General features: G+C 38.5%; 1 protein-coding gene across 1 annotated transcript in view; it reads right to left on the minus strand.

Moving 5' to 3' along the window:
* Window positions 1-19605, minus strand: part of CNTNAP2 (contactin associated protein 2) — a 2668322-nt gene that overhangs the window by 618687 nt on the left and 2030030 nt on the right. The gene's annotated exons all lie outside the window — the stretch shown is intronic.

The raw sequence follows: 19605 nt of genomic DNA on the forward strand, positions 1-19605 counted from the left end.
AATGAATATTTAATGAAATAGAGTATTTAAAACCATTCCTGATGAAAAGACTAGAACAAAATAGGAAATTTGACAATCAAATACAAGACTCAAGAGAAACATTAAAATCATATTTGAAAGAGTAATCATAAGGGACTCAACAAGGCAAAACTGTTTACATATGAGAAGATGATATGTTACTCCTAAGAACATTATCATTACATGGTCAGAAGGCACAGATTATGTTGTAATTAGCTCAAATAAAAATGAAGGGGTGAGAAAGAGAGATACACTGGAGGAAGGGGAAAAGGAGAAGAATTGAGGAAATTTTCTCATATAAAAGAGGTGTACCAATAAGAACTTCTACAGTGGAGGGGAAAATGGAGGGTTAGGCATAACATGCCCATTCCTATTAAAAACACCAGAATGCACAAGAGTAAATGAATTCTTTCTTAAAATGATAAGTAGTATCTATTTAAAGCCAAGAACAAGCATTATCTGTGACCCAAGAAGAAAAAAAAACTATCTAAATCTAGAGAAGGAAATGGTTAAATGAGTGCATATCTCAAATATACTTTTTTCACTTCATTTTCATGCTTCTTTCTTTTTCTTTTGAAAGATGAGATAATATGGAAATATGTCTTGCATGGCTTCACATGCATCATTGATATAATATTTCTTGCCAAAAAGAAAGTGCATTAAGATCTAATATTTCTTGCTTTCTCATGGGTGGGGGAAGGTATGATGGGAGGGAAAGAATTTGAATTCAAAATTTAAAAATAGATATCAAAATAAAAATGTTTTTAAAAATAACTAATATTATTAGTCCATTGGGTTATCTTTCATCCTTCTCCACTTCATGGGCTACTCCTTTATAGCAAATACTCAATGCCATAAAAATCACCTTATCTTTATCTGAAGGCAAAATTCATTATAAAAATTAAGACAGTAAATTAACAAGATTTAATGAGGTCAGTAAACTCCTGGGTCTAAGAGATGCTAGCTTACAAGGCAATAATGAATCAGGAGAAGGAAGGAAAGTTGATGAAGTAAAATCACCAGGTCTCCATAGTTGTTACTGTCAGGGAAATGGTAAAATTCTGTCTAGGCAGATTACTCCTTAAATGGGTTAGTTAGCTTAATATGTCTCTGAATATGCTTGACTGTATTCATTTTAGTTTTGAAACAACTATATTTCACGTCAACCCTCTTGATGATAAGGGGCTATACAAAAGCAAATACTGTAGGTTTGGGAATGGAGAGTACAAAAAGATCCTTTCCATCTTCTATTCTTTAGGGGAGACTAATGACAATTTTGGGCAATTATTTCACTCCATTCTACAAACCATTCTGGCCTCGTATTTCATTTCACATCTACTCTTATCCTAGGCATTTGGTTAATGGGTCAGTATTGCATTTGTTTGCAACAAGCAAATGTTTTAGAATTACCTTGAGAATAACTGCATTCTCTGTGACAAAAAAGTTTTCACACAATCAAGAATTAAAATCAATTCAAGAAGCATATATTAAGTGGCTACTAGGTACCAGACAATGAAGGCCAAAACAAAATGCTCCTTCCTCCCAAGGACATTACTTTTTACTGGAATGAAAAAAAGAGATAGGCATCACATGGCATTATTCTAACTCATGAGATCAAGTTATGAATATCATTAATAATTAGTATAATTCAAAATAGGAACTAATTAACATCATATCTATTTTAACAAGTGTCTCCCCTACTCAACGTACAAAAATCCTATTTCATGAATAAAAGCATCATAGCAAGTACTGAAGGATTTTTGATTTTCCATCTCATAATATATCTTCATTTTATTCAAATTTATTCTTAAAAGGAAACTTCATTCTGATGATCTTCCCCCTCCCCGTAAAACAGTTTGCATCAAGAAATTAATGTGATGATTGGGAGGGGCACAATTGGAAGGAGAGTGAAAAAGGCAAATGGAGATAAAGATGAAGATTTGCTAGGGGAATATACTATTATGAGATGTTTCAGGACAGGTCTTCCACCTCAAGAAACATTTTTAATAAGTGGCACAGTGAAAGTTGGTCCTTAGAATAATTAATCAAATCTTGCCTTTGAAAGATTGAAATTGTCCTCCTCTCAAAATATTCCCTAAATATGAGATTTTTGGCTGCAGTGCAAGAATACATGACTGGGTTTTTCTTTCTTTTCTTCCTTTTTTTGTCACTTACTCTTCTCATCACATCATTAAATAGCTATCAAACTACCTGCTTTACAGAGTTATTTTGTATCTCAGTGTGGTTCTTTCACTCCTTAGTGATCTCATGAGACAACAAATTACTATGTAAGATAACTAATGACTAAAACTTGGCAGATACAATATTTCTGTTGTTTTCCCTACTTCCATTGAGATGCTGTCAGTCCCTAACAGCATTATAAACAGATGGTTAATTGTTACCAAGCTGTATACTGCTAATTCAGAAACTTGCCTACTTCTTAGCAGCATATGGTTAAAAAAAATAATCTTAGGAAATTTGTAAGGATAATGCAAACTAAAGTCTGATCCTTAAGAAGTTGGAGGCTACTCTGAGTTACATATCAATGTATGTGTTTACACCTTATGTTCCCCATAAGAATATGATGGCAAATTGAACTTCTTAAAGAGTGAGTACAGTTTTGATAATACCCATAAAATACTCAAGGATATTTCAATAACCACCAGTCAGCCACTTAGTAGTAACAGTCTTTTGCACCAAAAGAACAGAGATATCCTCACCAGGAGATTTTCTGTTTCCACTTTTAGAAACCTTTTAGTTTTGATCAGTGTCTAAGCCTAGGACTTGAAGTCAAATGGCTATCAAATCCACCATTCCTGAAGAAGAAATTGGGGCCAGGCCATTAAACTTGACTCTTTTTTTTTTAAACCACCTATCAGTCTACATATGTGAAAGCATTTTGACAGGGGCAGCTTCTCAATCAGGGCACTGCTGTCAGAGTCCCCATTGAGGCTCCCACTAATTAAATGTTAACAATAAGTAATGAATAACAGGCTGGCCCAGCAGATGAAAATCACTCTTGGTAGGATATTTATAATTTATATTAGTGATTTACAATTCACACCAATAACCTCTAATTTCTCCACACTTTGCATGGTTTTGCTATGTCCATTCTCTCTTGTCTTAAATGTCCTTGAATTTCCAAGAGCTGAACTATATAAAGAGCCTTTATTCCAGAAAACCTCCAATGGGAGCCAGGTTTTTTCTGACCTTGTAACAGAATGGCATTCAGGGGACAGCTGGGCTTGCTCAATAGTTTAGTTTGCTTTTCTGATATCAGTTTCTCCTTGTGTTTCTCTAAGTGCTGCTCTAGGGCCTAGTACAGTGCCTGGAACATGGGTAGTACTTAGCGAATGTTTACTGAATTTAACTGTTTATGAAAAAAAAGTACTATTCTAATCTGATCATCTAATTAGGGCAAAACAAGCAGAATTTTGAGCAGCTAGATGGCTTGGTGGATAGAGCACTGGGCTTGCAATCAGGAAGACTCATCTTCCTACATTCAAATATGGCTTCAGACTCTTATTAGCTGTGTGATCCTGGGCAAGTCACTTCACCCTGTTTGCCTTAGTTTCCTTATCTGTAAAAAGAACTGGTGAAAGAAGTGGCAAACCGATTCAGTACCTTTTGCCAAAAAAACCCTAAATAGGGTCACAAAGAATTGGACACAACTGTAATGATTCAACAACAACCACCAAAAGCAGAACTTTGCCTTAGGGTGCCAAATTCAGAGGGTATTAGTACTTGCTCTTCAGTGGTAGATCAAGAGAAGCAAGTGCTAGTGGACGGGTGGTATAGTGGATAGGGTATAGGACTCAGAGTCAAGAAGACTCAACTAAGTCACATGCACTTCATTAGAGTCTACCTCCTAAATGTGATTCAATACTAGCAGCATACTAAGATATATAAACCTCAATTGATTTGATCATTCATCCTTAGCTATATTGGATGATGGGACAGAAGGTGTGACCATCTAATTTCCCCATATTCACTTCTTTCTCTGAACTCAGTAACTAAGTCATTATGACCAATGCTTTAGGAAATATGGCGAATTAACCCAACATCCCTCACTGAATAACCTTCAGACCCAGACTCCCTGGTCATTATTTCCCTAGATTCACTGCTTCTACTTAGTAGAATGTAAACACCTTGAGAGTAGGGACTTCCTCACTTTTGTATTTGTATCCTTGGTGTTTGGTATGGTGCTTGCTCCATAATAAATACATAAACATCAATGTTTTCCTGAATTCTTTCATAGATCTAAAGCTGAAAGGGACCTCAAAGGCTTTCTAGTCTAGGATCAAGAGAAGTTAAATGATTTGTTCAAGATCACACAGGTAGTAAAACAATTAATATTTGAACCCTGGTCCCCTGACCACAGAACCAGTTTTCTTTCAACTCTACCACACTTCTTCTCACAGTGACTGAAAAATGGGAGCATTCAGAGAGAAATCCTTATTAAAGGATCAATCTCAATTGCAGAATATGGACAACAATGAAAAATTACCTAGAACAAAAGTCATTAAAAAAAGTAAATAAAAAAATTAAAATCAGAATTTCCATGACGGACATCATGGAAATCATGTCTTACTTTTTATTTATTACTGCTCTCTCTCCTCCTATCATCCTCTGATCTTTATCATAATGTAAAAAGTCAGCCAATAACATCTATGCCTCGTTTTAGCTACGTCAAAACTAAACTAGAACAATTATCAGGCCGTATCCTTTTATGAGCCACTAAATATGTTATTGTCCCTGATTTAGCAAATGGATTTTCAGATATTCTTGGTGTCGATTTCAAATCTTGTTTTTAGTACATTTTGTGGGGTGGTGTGTGTGTGTGTGTGTGTGTGTGTGTGTATGTGTATGTCTGATTTTTGAAGGGCAATGAGGGTTAAGTGATTTGCCCAAGGTCATACAGCTAGTAAGTGTCAAGTATTTGAAACTGGATTTGAACCCAGGTCCTTCTGAATCCAGGGCCAGGACTTTATCCACTGTGCCACCTAGATGCCCCCTTTAGATACATTTTGGAAGTTTCACCACTTTCTCTAAGAAGTTAAACCTATTTCTCCAATTCTAAATAGTCAATACTTTACATTTTATTTTAAGTAGGACCTGGGTTTTTTCATCATGGGGAGTTCCTAGTGAGGAACTTTCTCTGCCAATGCAACTCATTACCTAGGTTTCGACATATATCTTTACATAGCTATTGGTGGGGGGTGGGCAGCTAGGTGGTGCAGTGGATAGAGCACCGGCTCTAGATTCAGGAGGACCTGAGTTCAAATCCGGCCTCAGACACTTGACACTTATTAGCTGTGTTACCCTGGGCAAGTCACTTAACCCTCATTGCCCTGCAAAAACCAAACCAAACCAAACAAACAAACAAAGAAAGAAAGCTACTCAGGTCACTGAGACTTGTCCAAGGTTACATAACCGGTATTGGGAAGAGGCAGAACTTAAGACCAAGTCTTTCAGAAACAAGACAATCTGTCTATGATCTTTACCATACTACCTCCTCTCACTAGGTACATAGGAGGTACTTAATAAAAACTATCCTGAAGTAAATGAATGAATAATAAATAACAACACTCTCCCTAATTGTAAAGATGAAATAAAGAAATCAAAGACTATGGGTGGGGGAGATAGAAAGGAATCATTTAAATTTCCTATCCATTTTTACTGTACACTTTGAAAGGTCCATTTCATTGGGAGATTCTTGTCTCACTAACAGAGATTACTGCCCTTCCATGCCTTAGTGAATAGTCTTAACAAGTTGCTGTGACCAAAGAATGTCTACCACACCTTGGTTAAGCTTCTTGTGATGAGCCTACCTGTACTTCAGGAGGGCAATTTCTGCATTGAGACATAATTCATTACTAACCTATTCTATGTTGGTAAGGCCTGAGAGCTTAATTTCCATTGACATAATCTTCCAGAACCCAGGGGTAGCTCCTGACTACAATGGGGTGATGGAACAGATTTTAGTGGAGATGTTTTGTGGGGAAAAAAAAAAACAAGGTAACTACACTCATATATACATACATGCATATATGAGTTTAGTTAGGTTTGTAAAAAATTAAACATCTCCAATAAAATCTATTTCAGTATTCCATTATGCTGAGGAGGTGATCCTGGGTCTTTGAAGGCTATGCCAACAGAAATTAAGCTCTTAAATATAAATGGATGTAGATATAGATTTTATAAATATACATACACACATTTATTACACCTCACACACATATACATACACACATATATTTAACCAATAACATTCATACTTTCAGGTTTAACTGGGTCAGAGTTCCTATATGAACAGATATTAGGCTTTACTCACAAAAGTCACTAAGTATGGCCCTAGCCCTTAGTTTAGCAGACTGATTTTGAGATATTCTTGGCAGAAATTTTTCAATTTCATTCTTTGATGTATTCTAGAAGTTTTACCACATTTTGAGGGTGGGGCAAAGAGGGTCAAGTGACTTGCCCAGGGTCACACAGCTTGTGTCATGTGTCTAAGACCAGATCTGAACTCAGGTCCTCTTGAATCCAGGGCCTGTGCTTTATCCTACCACATATTTTCAATGGTTGGACTACATCACCAATTCTAAATGGTCATTACTTTTTACATTTTATTTTAAATAGGACCTGTGGTTTTATTTATTTAGTTATATATTTCAGATTTGTAAATATACATGCATATATATGCACCCATATATATATATGCATATGCCTACATATGTACATGATCTGTATATGCATACACCATGTGTGCATACATTATATGTATGTGCACATATTTTAATTTCATGGAACTTTCTATAATATAATAAAGCCTTTCATTACTTTATTCACTCAACAAAGATTTTCAGGTGTCTGCCATGTGCAAAGCATTCTAACATATAAAAAGAAATTAAAAATCCATAAAAGACAAACACCTGTTCTCATGGAATTTGCAATCTTTATACTAAAATGATTAAGTATAGCATTATATGTGGTATAATAGTTTCCAAGAGGAAGTTTAAAAAACAAAACCAAATACCTTTATCACCTTCCTCCGTACCTCCTTGACCCAGTTTCTTACACTAGATTTGATGGTATGGAGGAAGAGGCTGAATACAGGATGTATTTAGTGGATTACAAATGAAGAGATCAATATGTTAATAAAAGAAGCAAAATTGATTTTTTCCAACTATCATGTCAAAAACTATACAGTGTATGGAGAATGTTTTTACTCTCACTCAAGTACTTTTGATTCCCCATTTGTACTCAGTGTGATTTTTTACTCACCATCTTTAAAATGATATTTGCAATCTAGGATGTCAAATTTACTACAAGTCACTCGTTTAGTTCTAAACTTAAACACTTTTTTTCTGTCTAATAGAGACAATTTCTTGAAGTATTGTTCTAAAATCAATAATTGTCCATGACTATCCATGGTTTCCATTATGGTATGCTCAAGCCTTATGTTCCTCAGTCAGTTTTAAATATAATGATGCTCAATAATATCTTATTGGGATAGATGAATCATGTCCCAGATTCTAAGAATTGGATTTTTAAAAATGATGCCTTTTTACTATTTTGAGGCTATAGGATCAGAGTTCATTGCATATGTCAAACACATATGCACTAATTTTGGAAAGTGGGAATTGATCTTTATTTAAAAGAATGTTCAGGAGGGGGTGGTGGTCTGGATTGTGGCAGGACTGGGGCCAAGGTGAACTGTATGTTTCCACCCTGCAGATTTGCCAAGGCTGAGGGAATGTCTGGATCCTTCTCTCTTCCTCCACCAGTCTGCTGGCCCATTGCTCGGGTGGGAACACTTAGATCAGCTGGCCACACAGCTCTAGTGGTTCCTGCTCCTTGCCAGCAATATTTCCTGGCTGGACACAGAAGGCCCTAGAATCTTGTGCTGGGCACTGTAGAGATTTCAGAAGAAATTGCTCTTTTCATTTGGACTATTTTCCCCTGAACACCTGCTGTCCCAACTTCTGGTACTTCTGCCTGAAGACCTTGCTTTATTTGGACTCCCTGATGAGTGGCAATGACTCTGTGGTGTAGGGTGAGGCATGGGTTTCCCAACCCTCAGTGACCTTTGTGGTCTTAAGGTTTCAAGAGGCCATCCAAACTCAAGGCTACATGTATGATGGTGGCAGGATGCACTATGTATTCTTCTTCTGTATGAAAGCTAGTAGATTCCATTTGGTGTGGTCCTGGATGATGGCAATGCATTCCCCAGTCTGGGACCTGGCTGACTGTCTATACTAGCAAAGTGTCACAGGCTGACAAAAGTGAGGTGAACAATGTGACCACATGGCAGTATTAGGGGAACCCATGGATCACTGGCAACCTGACCCTGTCCCAGATGAGCTCCTTTCCACCTGAGTCCAGAATCAACACTGAACTGTGGTACTACCAAGAGACAGGCAAGGTCTACTCTGATGACTGAGTGGATGTGCCTCTCCACCCTAGCCAGGAACTTCCCCACCACTGACAACTTCCCAATGCCAGTCAAACCCTATCATTACACTTGGGAGGTGGGCACCTTGTGCATTTCTGGGAAAAACCATACTGATGGACAGAGGAATCTTCCCACAGTGTGGAGCAAGAAGCATACCTTGGCTTGCATTGGAGAGAGGACCTCCACTGGGATTCTGCTGCCTGGGCTACCACTAAGCACATAAAGTGGGTCTCACTGGAGAAAAAGCTGCCCAACTTCTTGACAGAGGTTGAGGACTTTCCCTGTACTCTGGCCGTGGCTATGGTGGACACTTGGGTGTTCTTTGCTGATTATAGATGTGATATTGAGAAGATGAGCATGTGCAGATATTGTTTCCTCTGGAGACTGGACACTGTGTGTGTGGCACACAAGCGAGTCTGTGGTACACCTCAGGTCAGCAGTGCTGCTGCTTTATAATGGAGGACTCAGGTATTGATGGAGGACACATCAAGTGGTAGCACCACAGACTGTGGTCATGACTGGGGCTGGCCCTGTGTTGTGCAAGGACCTCTGGTGTCCAGCCTCTCTCATTAGGTCTATGATGTGATTACTTTCTACTGTTGCTGCCTCTGGTCCCAGACTCCCCATTCCACTTGCCAGCCCTCAAGCAGCTGCCATACCTATTGTCATCCTCACCTGGCTTCAGTCTTTGGGGACTTTTCTATCTGCTTTCCATTCAATGGCCCACGGACAGCACATGCTAGTGCAATCTAACCTCATAAAGTGGATAGTACAAGGGAGGTCCCTGATGTCCAGTGGTGCCCAGGCCTCAGCTACAGGCATCTCAGCAGTGGTGGTGAAAGAAGACACCCCAGATGTGCTGGAAGCTTGGTTTAGGGGCCCAACTGGGAGGACCCCTGAGTTGTTGAAAATTCAGGAGATCCTGAACTTCTCTGAGCAGAGCTGGGTAGACCATGTTCCTGTCACTGTCTGGTAACCAGAATGTATTGGAGGTGCTGGCCTCTAAACCAGGTTCATGAAGCCTTATTGAGTTTGAACATCCTTCTTCCTGAAGTTCTTGAATCACACTCCAAGCCTTCTGTGAACCCTGAAAAATGTCAGATCTGATGACTTTACCCTGAGGAATATGATAGTTCTGTTCCCTCCTCCACCCTCCATCCCTGGCACTGCCTCCAAACCTCAACAGCTATTTGAGTTTGGAGTTGACTGGGCCATTTGGCTACCCATGATTCTTGGTCTCTGGTAGTAAGCTACCTCCGAAGATCCAAGCATGGCCCTGACTTCCTGCCTGTATTCACACTTGAACCCTGGACATTCCAGGTAGCCACTCTACAGGAGTGATGCCTTCTACCAGTTTGATGCCCTTATCATTGGGAGGTTGTACACTGGCAATGTCATAAGGATGGCCCACAAACAGCACCAGCAGCTGCAACAGAGCCTGCAGCCAGGAGTCTCCTGCAGCTGGCTCTCTGCCCCACAGAATGGGAAGAAAAATGGAACCTGTTACATGTTTGGGCTCTACCATACAGTTCAGCTATGCACCAGGCTATACGCTGAGTTCTACAGAGCAAACCTGCCAGCCTAATGAGATATGATCAAGAGCCCAACCACCATGCAAGCCAGACTCAAAGCATGCTATGCTACTGGGAATTATCTTTGGAGTCCTGATTGTAATGGTTCTTGCTGCCTTGGACTACTTGCTGCTGAAGAGGAAAGGGAAGATTAGGACAGCTTGCATACAAAAGGTAAATGGCATCTCTATCTCACCTGAGTACCCATGCCCACCATCATGCTCATCCCTCACCTGCGGGTCCATCCCCCATCTCAGTACCTTATCTGGACATCCATCCCCAACTTCACATACACCCTTCATATGGCTGTCCATTCCCCATTTGGAGTCCTTCTCTTTGTAGTGTTTATCTCCAGTATGGCAAACCCCCTCCAAACATGTACATCCATCACCAAACTTGTATTTCTTCCCAGTCTGGCATCCATCCTCAGCTTAGGCATCCATCTCCAGCCTTGTTTCTACTCCTAACATGGCAGCCTTCCCTATTTGGCTGTCTATCCCCAATGTGGCATTCATCTCCAACATGGTATTCATTTCCAACTTGGCATCCACCTTGCATATTTTCCCAATATGGCATCCACCCCTAGAGTGAACATCTATCTCCCGTCTGGTGTTCATCCTCAGGATGGTATCATTCACCAATCCTAATAAGGTTTCTATCCTCAAGATTGTCCTTCAGGAAGAAGCCAGACTCATAAATATAGAGCTTCCTTCAAGAATGAGAAAAGAACCTTCCCTCCACCCCCAAAGGATTCAGGGGCACTTGTATAAGGTACACTTTGACTGTATCCTCTATATCCCCCAAGGAGTCAGTGCTTGGCTGGGGGTGCATACAACTGTTAGACCAGATACATCCAGATGGGGTGGATAGTGGGTGGACAGCAGATGAGGAGGGAAGCAGGAAGCTGGGACAATACCTAAATTAATGAGGGACAACTCCTCCCCTCCCCTTGCCAGCCTCTTCTATTGAAGCTATTCCTCCTGGAGGACCTGGAATGCCAGTCTCATTTCAGGGCTCTTTGTTCTCAATTGAGAGACATAATTCTGTTCATTGATTTTTTAAAAATAAAGATTATGTACAGCCAAAAATAACCCCAACAACCCCAACAACAACTGAAAAATAATAGAATGTGCAACAGGAAATTGGCTAGTATGCATAGAACATAAACACAAATCATGAAGTAGTAAACTCAAGTGACCTGGGAGTGACACTATTCATCTCTCCCCACTTACTTCTATGTGTATTCATAGAGACCCTGTGATGGTAGTACAAAGCAGAGGCTAGGAAATCGGCTTCCAAGAGAGTTGTGGTGACATATGATAGAAATGTTTTGGAAAGACTTGACTGCTAATCATGTGGTTAGGAGAGAGAAGCCTTTTTGATTAGCTTCAGAGCCAAAACTGAGAATTCATTCTGAAGGCACCAAGGAGCATAGCTTTGGCATTTCATTCTTTCTTGGTTATTTGCTCTTGATGGATCTCTTTGAATCCTTCACAAATGGCATCCAGTGATGCCAGTGAGAGATAATGATGTAAGAAGAGAGGCTTTGGGCTCTCTCCACTAAGGCCAGCATGAAAGGGGCCTCTGTCCTTGGCTTCTGCATTTGTTCTTTTCTCTTTTTAGGAGAGGATTAGAAGCTACAATCTTGTCAGTTTTGAAAAGGGAGGAGAAAAAGCCTTCAGGAGCCAGAAGCCAACTGAGCTCCATGTCCCAGAAGACTTCCTTCAATTAATTGAAATTAGTTGGGTAAAAATGAATATATGAGAGATAGAATGTAAATCTTAGAGACATGTGGAATAGTGGATGGAGAATATTACTAGTTTCAAATACTCCCTCTAACACATGCTAGTGCATGATCCTGGGAAAGTTGTATCCTTTTAGTATCCCAGGTAACTAACTCCCTAAGAATATACATTTTAAAATAGTGTCCAATCTGCACTGGAGGAGGGAGCTTCCTTACTGGCAGTTCCTTATATCGACAATATCACAAATCTGGAACAATTGCATCATCAAATGATAAAGCTTCAGGGGAGCTTTTAGATCACCTGGTTTAAACTCTTCATTTGGCAAATGGAAAAAAAAAATGGGCTCAGTAAGGTAAAGTGAATTGGGTACAGCTGGTTAGGGAGAGAAACAGTGTATATCCCAGGTTGCCTAACTTCTAGCCTAGTGGGATCTTTACATTACCCCTAATCAATAGAATCACATTTATAGGATAATGCTGATATTCATGTATTGCAGAAAAGATGTGACTGTAATAGATTATGAAAGAAAGAAGGAGGGGATAGTATCATCTGTGACTTGTAAAGAGCCTTTAATGATGAGCCCAGTGGAATTCAAATGTAGCACATGAATATTGTGTGTGTGTGTGTGTGTGTGTGTGTGTGTGTGTGTGTAATGGTAGCCATCTTTAGGAAGTGTGGGAAGGGAGAAAAAATAAATTTACATGATAAGTTTATAATGTATTTAAAAGGAATGGCAAGTTGTACATAATAGATTTTACAGTTTTATGTGCAATCATCTTTTTTATTATACTGTTATAGAAATGCTTGTTTTATTCCATAAATTAAGAATAAAATAAAAAGTTTAAAAAGTTTAATCTGAATTATTAACATTTTGTCCATTACTTTTAAAAGTCAGGACAATGAATAAAACAATAAATTTAACCTTAATTTGTAGCATTTGCCAATTTCCAAAGTGTAAATACTTATGTTGAAAATTTAACAATAGAGTTTTGTGCACTATTACAAGCCAGCTCCAGCATAACCCTGGACTTAAATTAAAAAAAGAGATACCAAATGCATAGTATGACTCCTATTACCTCAAAGGAGGACACTTTAAGTGTGCTGAACCCATAAATAACTATTACAAAGGAAAAGAAAACATTGTATAGGCCAATGAAAAAATAGAACAGTTTCTAAATAATCACAGTAAAAACAGCTTACATCAGTAATTCTTAACCTTAGACCTAAGAACTTAATTTTTTTTAATAACTGTATTTCAATATAATTGGTTTCTTTTGTAATCTTCTGTATTTTAAGCATTAAAATCATTATCTTGAAAAGCAGTCTATAGGCTTTGCCAGACTACCAAAGGGGTACATGACATAAAAAAGATTAAGAAGCTTTGGTCCAGACAATCAGAAGACCAAAAGCTTATAAATAATACACTGTGATTTTGAATTTGTCAAAAGGAAAGGAGAATTCTCATTTACTGACAATGGCAATAAAAGGCAAGTCATTTAGTAGAAGATCCAACAAGTCTAGATAGACCCAGTCACACACATGTGCAAAAATATATATACATGTGTGTGCGCGTGCACTTTGGGATGTCAGAGTAATTTTATTCTCTTTGGATTCCTTAGTGTTGTATACCTTTTGAGTTGCCATGTCTGATGGTATGGTGATTTTTCAGGTTACTTCTGCAATAATGAACCTCAGTCACACTGAAAGCCTGCTTACCCTTTTCCTGATACTGGTACCTGACATAACAAAGTGTGTTCCTGACACATTCAGGAAAAGAAAAAAAAGAATGGGGCAGAAAACATTTAAGTGGGAACAGGAAGGGATTTGAAAACAATAGAGGCATTGATAGCAGAAGCAGTAGTAGAGATAAGAAACAATGATACAGTGGTGAGCAGTAGAAGATGAAGGAGAAGAGGGGAGCTAGCCATGAAGAAACAGAAGGGAAAAGAGCTCTGAACTCTGTGGATGAACAAAAAAGATGCCTGTAGCTTAGTTGCCTGAGAGAGCACCACTATGCCATGGAAACACATATCAGGAATCGGATGCCTCTGAAGCCTCGTAGAAGTATTCTGTATGTAAAAGAGTAAGCCAAGTCTCATTAATTTCAATAGGCTTGTAGAGCATCATTTATGTAGTGCTTTGCCAAAGGTACTTCAACTGGTCTATTTCAGCATATTGGAGGGTCATTCTCTATAGGACAGTGACAAGCTAAGCCCAGGATAAAAGAGCATTGTATCTTACACAAGAGTACAGACACAGGTGACAGAAGTGAGTTAGACAAATTGTAAAAAATATATTATGGTGTGGATTTCAAAGATTCTCTGGCTTGAGAAAGGCAAAAGGCACAAAGGCACAAAGGGAAGAAACTTTAAAACTTTAAAATGTGCCAACTTTAAAAGGAAAAATGGCAAATATGTATAACTCAGAGAGAAAAAGATTAATGAGTTGAGAAAACAGTGATGCTTTTATGTAATGTAATAAATAGTGAGAATCAGGAGGAAAAGACAGGTTCTCCATCTAATGCTGCTGAGCACTGTTAGGCTACACAGACAGCTAACGTACAGTTTCTAGACGGTGCTTTATATGCGCGACACAATAAAACTATCAGGTTCTACCCTTTTTCTTTGGGCCAATGCTAAGTGGACTACTAAAAGCTTTAACATCTGACTTCCAACCACCTCTTTAGTCTTATTTCATAAGACCACACTTCATTCAAGCAGTTCTAGTTTCAGTAAAACTGCCTGTTATATGACATTGCATTTCTAATCTGTAAATCTTTGCAGAGACTATGCCCCATATTTGTTTTGCACTCTCTCTGTGACTCTAGCTCTTAGAAGCCATAGCTCTTTTCAAAGCACAGGCTTTTTTTTTTTTTTACTTCTGTTATTAGCATTTACTTCCTCTTTGAAATTACTTTACATTACTTTTGCTTATACTTCATAACTGCTTAGCTGTCTATATGTTGGGTCCCCCCCCCAAAAAATGTAAATTCCTTGAGGGCAGGAACTATAATGTTTTTTGTTTGTTTTTGTTGTTGTTGTTGTTTTTTGGTGAGGCAATTGGAGTCAAGTGACTTGCCCAGGGTCACACAGCTAGTAAGCATCAAGTGTCTGAGGTCGCATTTGAACTCAGGTCCTCCCAACTCCAGGGCCAGTGCTTTATCCACTGTGCCACCTAGCTGCCCAACTATAATGTTTTTATCATTATATCCTTAGCACATAATACAGTACCTTGCACAGCTTTGTTTTATGAACTGAATGTGTAAAGGCACATGATGGAGTTATTTTCAATGGAAAAGAGGGAGGAAAGAAATAAATATTTATGTAGGCACTATGCTAAGTACTTCAGATATAGTCTTATTTAATCTTCACACTAAGCCTAGAAGTAGGTTCTATTGCTACCCCTATTTTACAATTGAGGTAACTGAGGCAGACTGAGGTTAAATTATTGTCCAGCGTCACAGAACTAGTAAATTCCATAGATCGGATTTGAACTCAGTTCTTCCTAACTTCAGAACCAGTACTCTGCTTACTATAGTATCTAGATGTTTCTGTGTGATTGTTTCCTGAAGGGTGACTTTGGTATTTCAAAGCAATGTGTGACCTTAGCAGACAATAAAGAGCTGGTGCAAAACTGTAAAAGTCATGAAGCTGCAGAAAAATAGTGGATTTTTCCCCCCCCAAGAGCCTCATTCATGAGGACACTTTATTCCCTGAGCAGCTTTGGAGCACTAAGGAAATGGGTCTATTTTGGCAATGCTAGAATTCCTGGGAGGAGCCAAGATGTCTGAAGAAAGGCAGCAAGTTCTCGAACTCAGGACACGATTGCTCCAAAAAACCTTCAACTATTTTGGCAATGCTTCCCAGCTGCTATCCTGGCAGGTGCTGGTGAATCGTGTGCTTGCATGGCTAAGAGGAAGAATACAGACTTAGTGTTCTTGGGGTGCTAAGGCTACAAGCATCTATAAAGCACAAGTTTCACTGATTGGAAAATTTCTCCATACTAGAGTTTTCAAAGATGTCACATGTTTTTCCCTCGTGCCAACAGAATGTCACTTAATGTAGGTAAGGACAAGAAAATTTATTTCAGATTGATTTTTAAAATCATTGTGGACCTTAGCAAAAACAAACAAAAAACCCCACCACTTTAGAACCACAGTATAATAAATGTATTTGCTTGAAAAATTTCAAGTTAAAACTGAGGAAGTAGGGTTAGTGTATGATAATAAGTTTACCATAATCCTGCTCTTTATGTTGTTTCTTTGAACCAACCTGTGCACTAACACAGAATGTGAAACATGAATTCAATTACAGAAAAGATTTAATGAGACAAGTGACCATAGTTCAGGTACTACATAGGACCTGCAATCTCATCAAAGCACAAAAGATACTATTTGTAATGTACCTGAAATTATTTTTATAGTGGAAAAATCAGGACTCCCTGTCGTGCCTACTAAACTTTACCTACTCTAGCAAAGAAGGTGACATAAAGAGTTGTAGTGAACCCCAGATCTCCTCAGAAACACCCCAGTGAAAATGAAAAAGGGTAACAAGTAAAATAAAACCAGAAATAAACCACCAAGATCCTCCATCAGTCTAGATTGGCACAAAAGTATTCTGGAATCCTGTGGCCATTCTGGTCAGGCCTTAGTTGTCTCTAGAAAACAGTTCCTGGGGCAGCTACTTGGTGCAGTGGATAGAGCACTGGCCCTGGAGTCAGGAGTACCTGAGTTCAAATCCAGCCTCAGACACTTAACACTTACTAGCTGTGTGACCCTGGGTAAGTCACTTAACCCCAATTGCCTTACTAAAAAAAAAAAAGTGGGGGCAGCTAGGTGGTACAGTGGATACAGCACCGGCCCTGGATTCAGGAGTACCTGAGTTCAAATCTGGCCTTGGACACTTGACACTTACTAGCTGTGTGACCCTGGGCAAGTCACTTGACCCCCATTGCCCCACCAAAAAAAGAAAAAAGAAAATAGTTCCTGAGGCCAGCACCAATCTCCAGCTATAGCCACAGCAGAGACAAAGACAAAGCTGGGGAGAAGTCAGATCATAAGAGACAATACCAGGAACCAGTAAGCTCTCAATTTGGGTCTTCATTCTACCATAAAATGTTTTTAGCCATTCCCAATTGATGTATACCCATTGTGTTTCTCCTTAGCTTCTCCAAAAATGCTGCTATAAATATTGTTATAGATTTGGGTCCTTTGCCTCTGTCTGTGCTTGTAGAAATTATAAAATTCATTCCTATATCATTAAGCTACCAAACAATTATTAAGTACCTACTAGGTACAAAAGATTGGTCCAGGTACCAAGGACATCACAGTTCTCTGGGAATCCATGCCTTATTAACACACAGGACTGTCAGGGCAACAGCTATTTTACCTAATCAAGGCCAATAATTTCAGTACTATTGTTTTTTGTATTCTCCCAAAATTCAGTGAAGTACTTGAAGATATGCAGAAGGTGTTACATAATTAATTTCATTTGACACTTACTTATAGGAAGCCTTTAAGGCAGGGAGTCCAAGTATCATTAGTCTTATTTAATAAAGACAAGGAAACTGAGACTCAAAAAGGTCAACTTGTTCAGGGCTAGGCATCTAGTAAGAGAGATAAACTCTGTCTGGTGTTCAGATGACCCCCAAAGCAGGTATTAAGAACAGCAATCTTGGCCACTGGTCAGAACCCATGGAAAATGTTCTTCTCTTAAAACAATATGTCCAATATTTTATTTCTAAAGGGACTTAATGTGAAATATCTCCTATAAGTAATGATAGTGAAAATCAAATTACCCAATCTGTTAGTATATTAACACCCATAATTGTGTTTATTGAAACACATGGTTATTTATTCCTTGAAAATGCAATATTGGCTTTGAGCTTTTTTTCATCTGTATAGACTGTGCTAATGATATTACTATATTATGCTAATGGTCATTTCCCCGAAATGTGACATAAAATAGCTATAGAGTGTTTACTGTTTTTATGTGATTTTTCTCACCACATTTTTAATGATATGCTAAATCAATCACTTACTATGCTTTTAGGATATATGGTGCACAATCACCAACCTGATAGCTAATATGCTTTTCAGTGCATTTATTTAGGAGCTCAGAGAACCTCTGTAATTTAGGTCACCAGTACTGAGATTAAGTTTTAGTGAGAGACTTTTGACTCCCAGATCTCTGATGTTAATACTTTTGAAATATAAACCAATCGAAGGAGAGCTGGACATTTCTCCCAAGCTGAGAATGATGATACCAACTACCATTAGCTCTTTTTGACTTCAGAATAGTCAGTCTAATTATTATATAATACAAACATATGCACACACTACACAGTACTTGATACATATATACTGTAACACACATATGTATGTATATGTGTATATATGTATGTATGTGTGTATATATATATATATATATATATATATATATATATATATATATATATATATATATATATATATATATATATATCAGTAGTGAGGTAAAGAGTTGGGTTGTTCAACCACTCCTCTTTTTATCCTATCCCTTTAATGACTCACTGCTTAGGTGAATTTCTTAGAATGAGCTATACATTGACTCGCAAGTGCTAGTGAAGAATCTTTAAGTCTCCCTACCTGCTTCCAGGTAAACAATACTCTGGAAAGTACTCTGTCTGTCTGTCTGTCTTTCCCTCTCCCTCTCTCTTCCTCTATCCCTTCAGGGATTGATGATGCTCTCTAAATGGCTTTCTCCTAATTGAATTTGTCATAAATATACCCAATCTAATGGATGTCTATGATTAACACTGCTTATTAAAACAAAGTAAACCTATAAAACAAACAAACAACAACAACAAAGCTAAATAAAATTTCGCCAGGCCCACAGGGAAAAGCTTTAGGCTACAATGTGGGATACCAAGGAGAGAAAGAAACCATCTTGGAATTCTGTGATCAGACAGACTTAGCGGTTTTTAAGCAACACAGTAACTATGCCAAGACTCCTTATGCTTGAGAAGCCCACAGAGTCTCGCTCCCTATTAGAGTTGCTTCTGCACATGATTTTATTTTCCCAGCTTCACATGTCTTCTCCTTGCCTAGCCCTCTATAGCTCCATGTGTTTTCTGCACAACTCTCTAGGACCTGGGTCTGATATTTTCTGTGTGAATTGACTCAACTATTAAAGGTCACTTGGCAGCATGACCAATCATTCATCACATGGCCCTTTCTAATATACTCAAAGAACAGGTTTTCATTTCATAAAAGGATCCCCTAGCAGTAGCAGGATTTTTGTTGTTGTTTTGTTTTGTTTTGTTTTGTTGTGAGACAATTGGGGTTAAGTGACTTGTCCAGGGTCACACAGCTAGTAAGTGTTAAGTGTCTGAGGCCAGATTTGAACTCAGGTCCTCCTGACTCCAGGGCTGGTGCTCTATCCACTGCACCACCTAGCTGCCCCTTTTGTTATTTTAAAACTTTCTTATAGTTACCTTTTCTGTGATTAAGTTCTGTGATTTCAACATACATACATATTATTGTGTGTGTGTGTGTGTGTGTGTGTGTGAGGGAATGGGAGGAGGCCAGATTTGTGATTTAATTGGTTTGGGCAACAAGATGTGAAATGACTTTCCAAATGTCACACATCTGGTATGTGTCACAGGACTTGAACCCGGAACTACTACTGACTGTAAGGCCAGATCTCTAGTAACCATAATTTGCTACCTCTCACAACATACATATTTATAGAAGTACATGGATATGCACAGTAGTGGATATATATATATATATATATATATGTGTATATATATATATATATGTATGTATATGTGGATA

This window comes from Dromiciops gliroides, chromosome 5 (assembly GCF_019393635.1).
Source record: "Dromiciops gliroides isolate mDroGli1 chromosome 5, mDroGli1.pri, whole genome shotgun sequence".
Taxonomy (NCBI): Eukaryota; Metazoa; Chordata; class Mammalia; order Microbiotheria; family Microbiotheriidae; genus Dromiciops; species Dromiciops gliroides.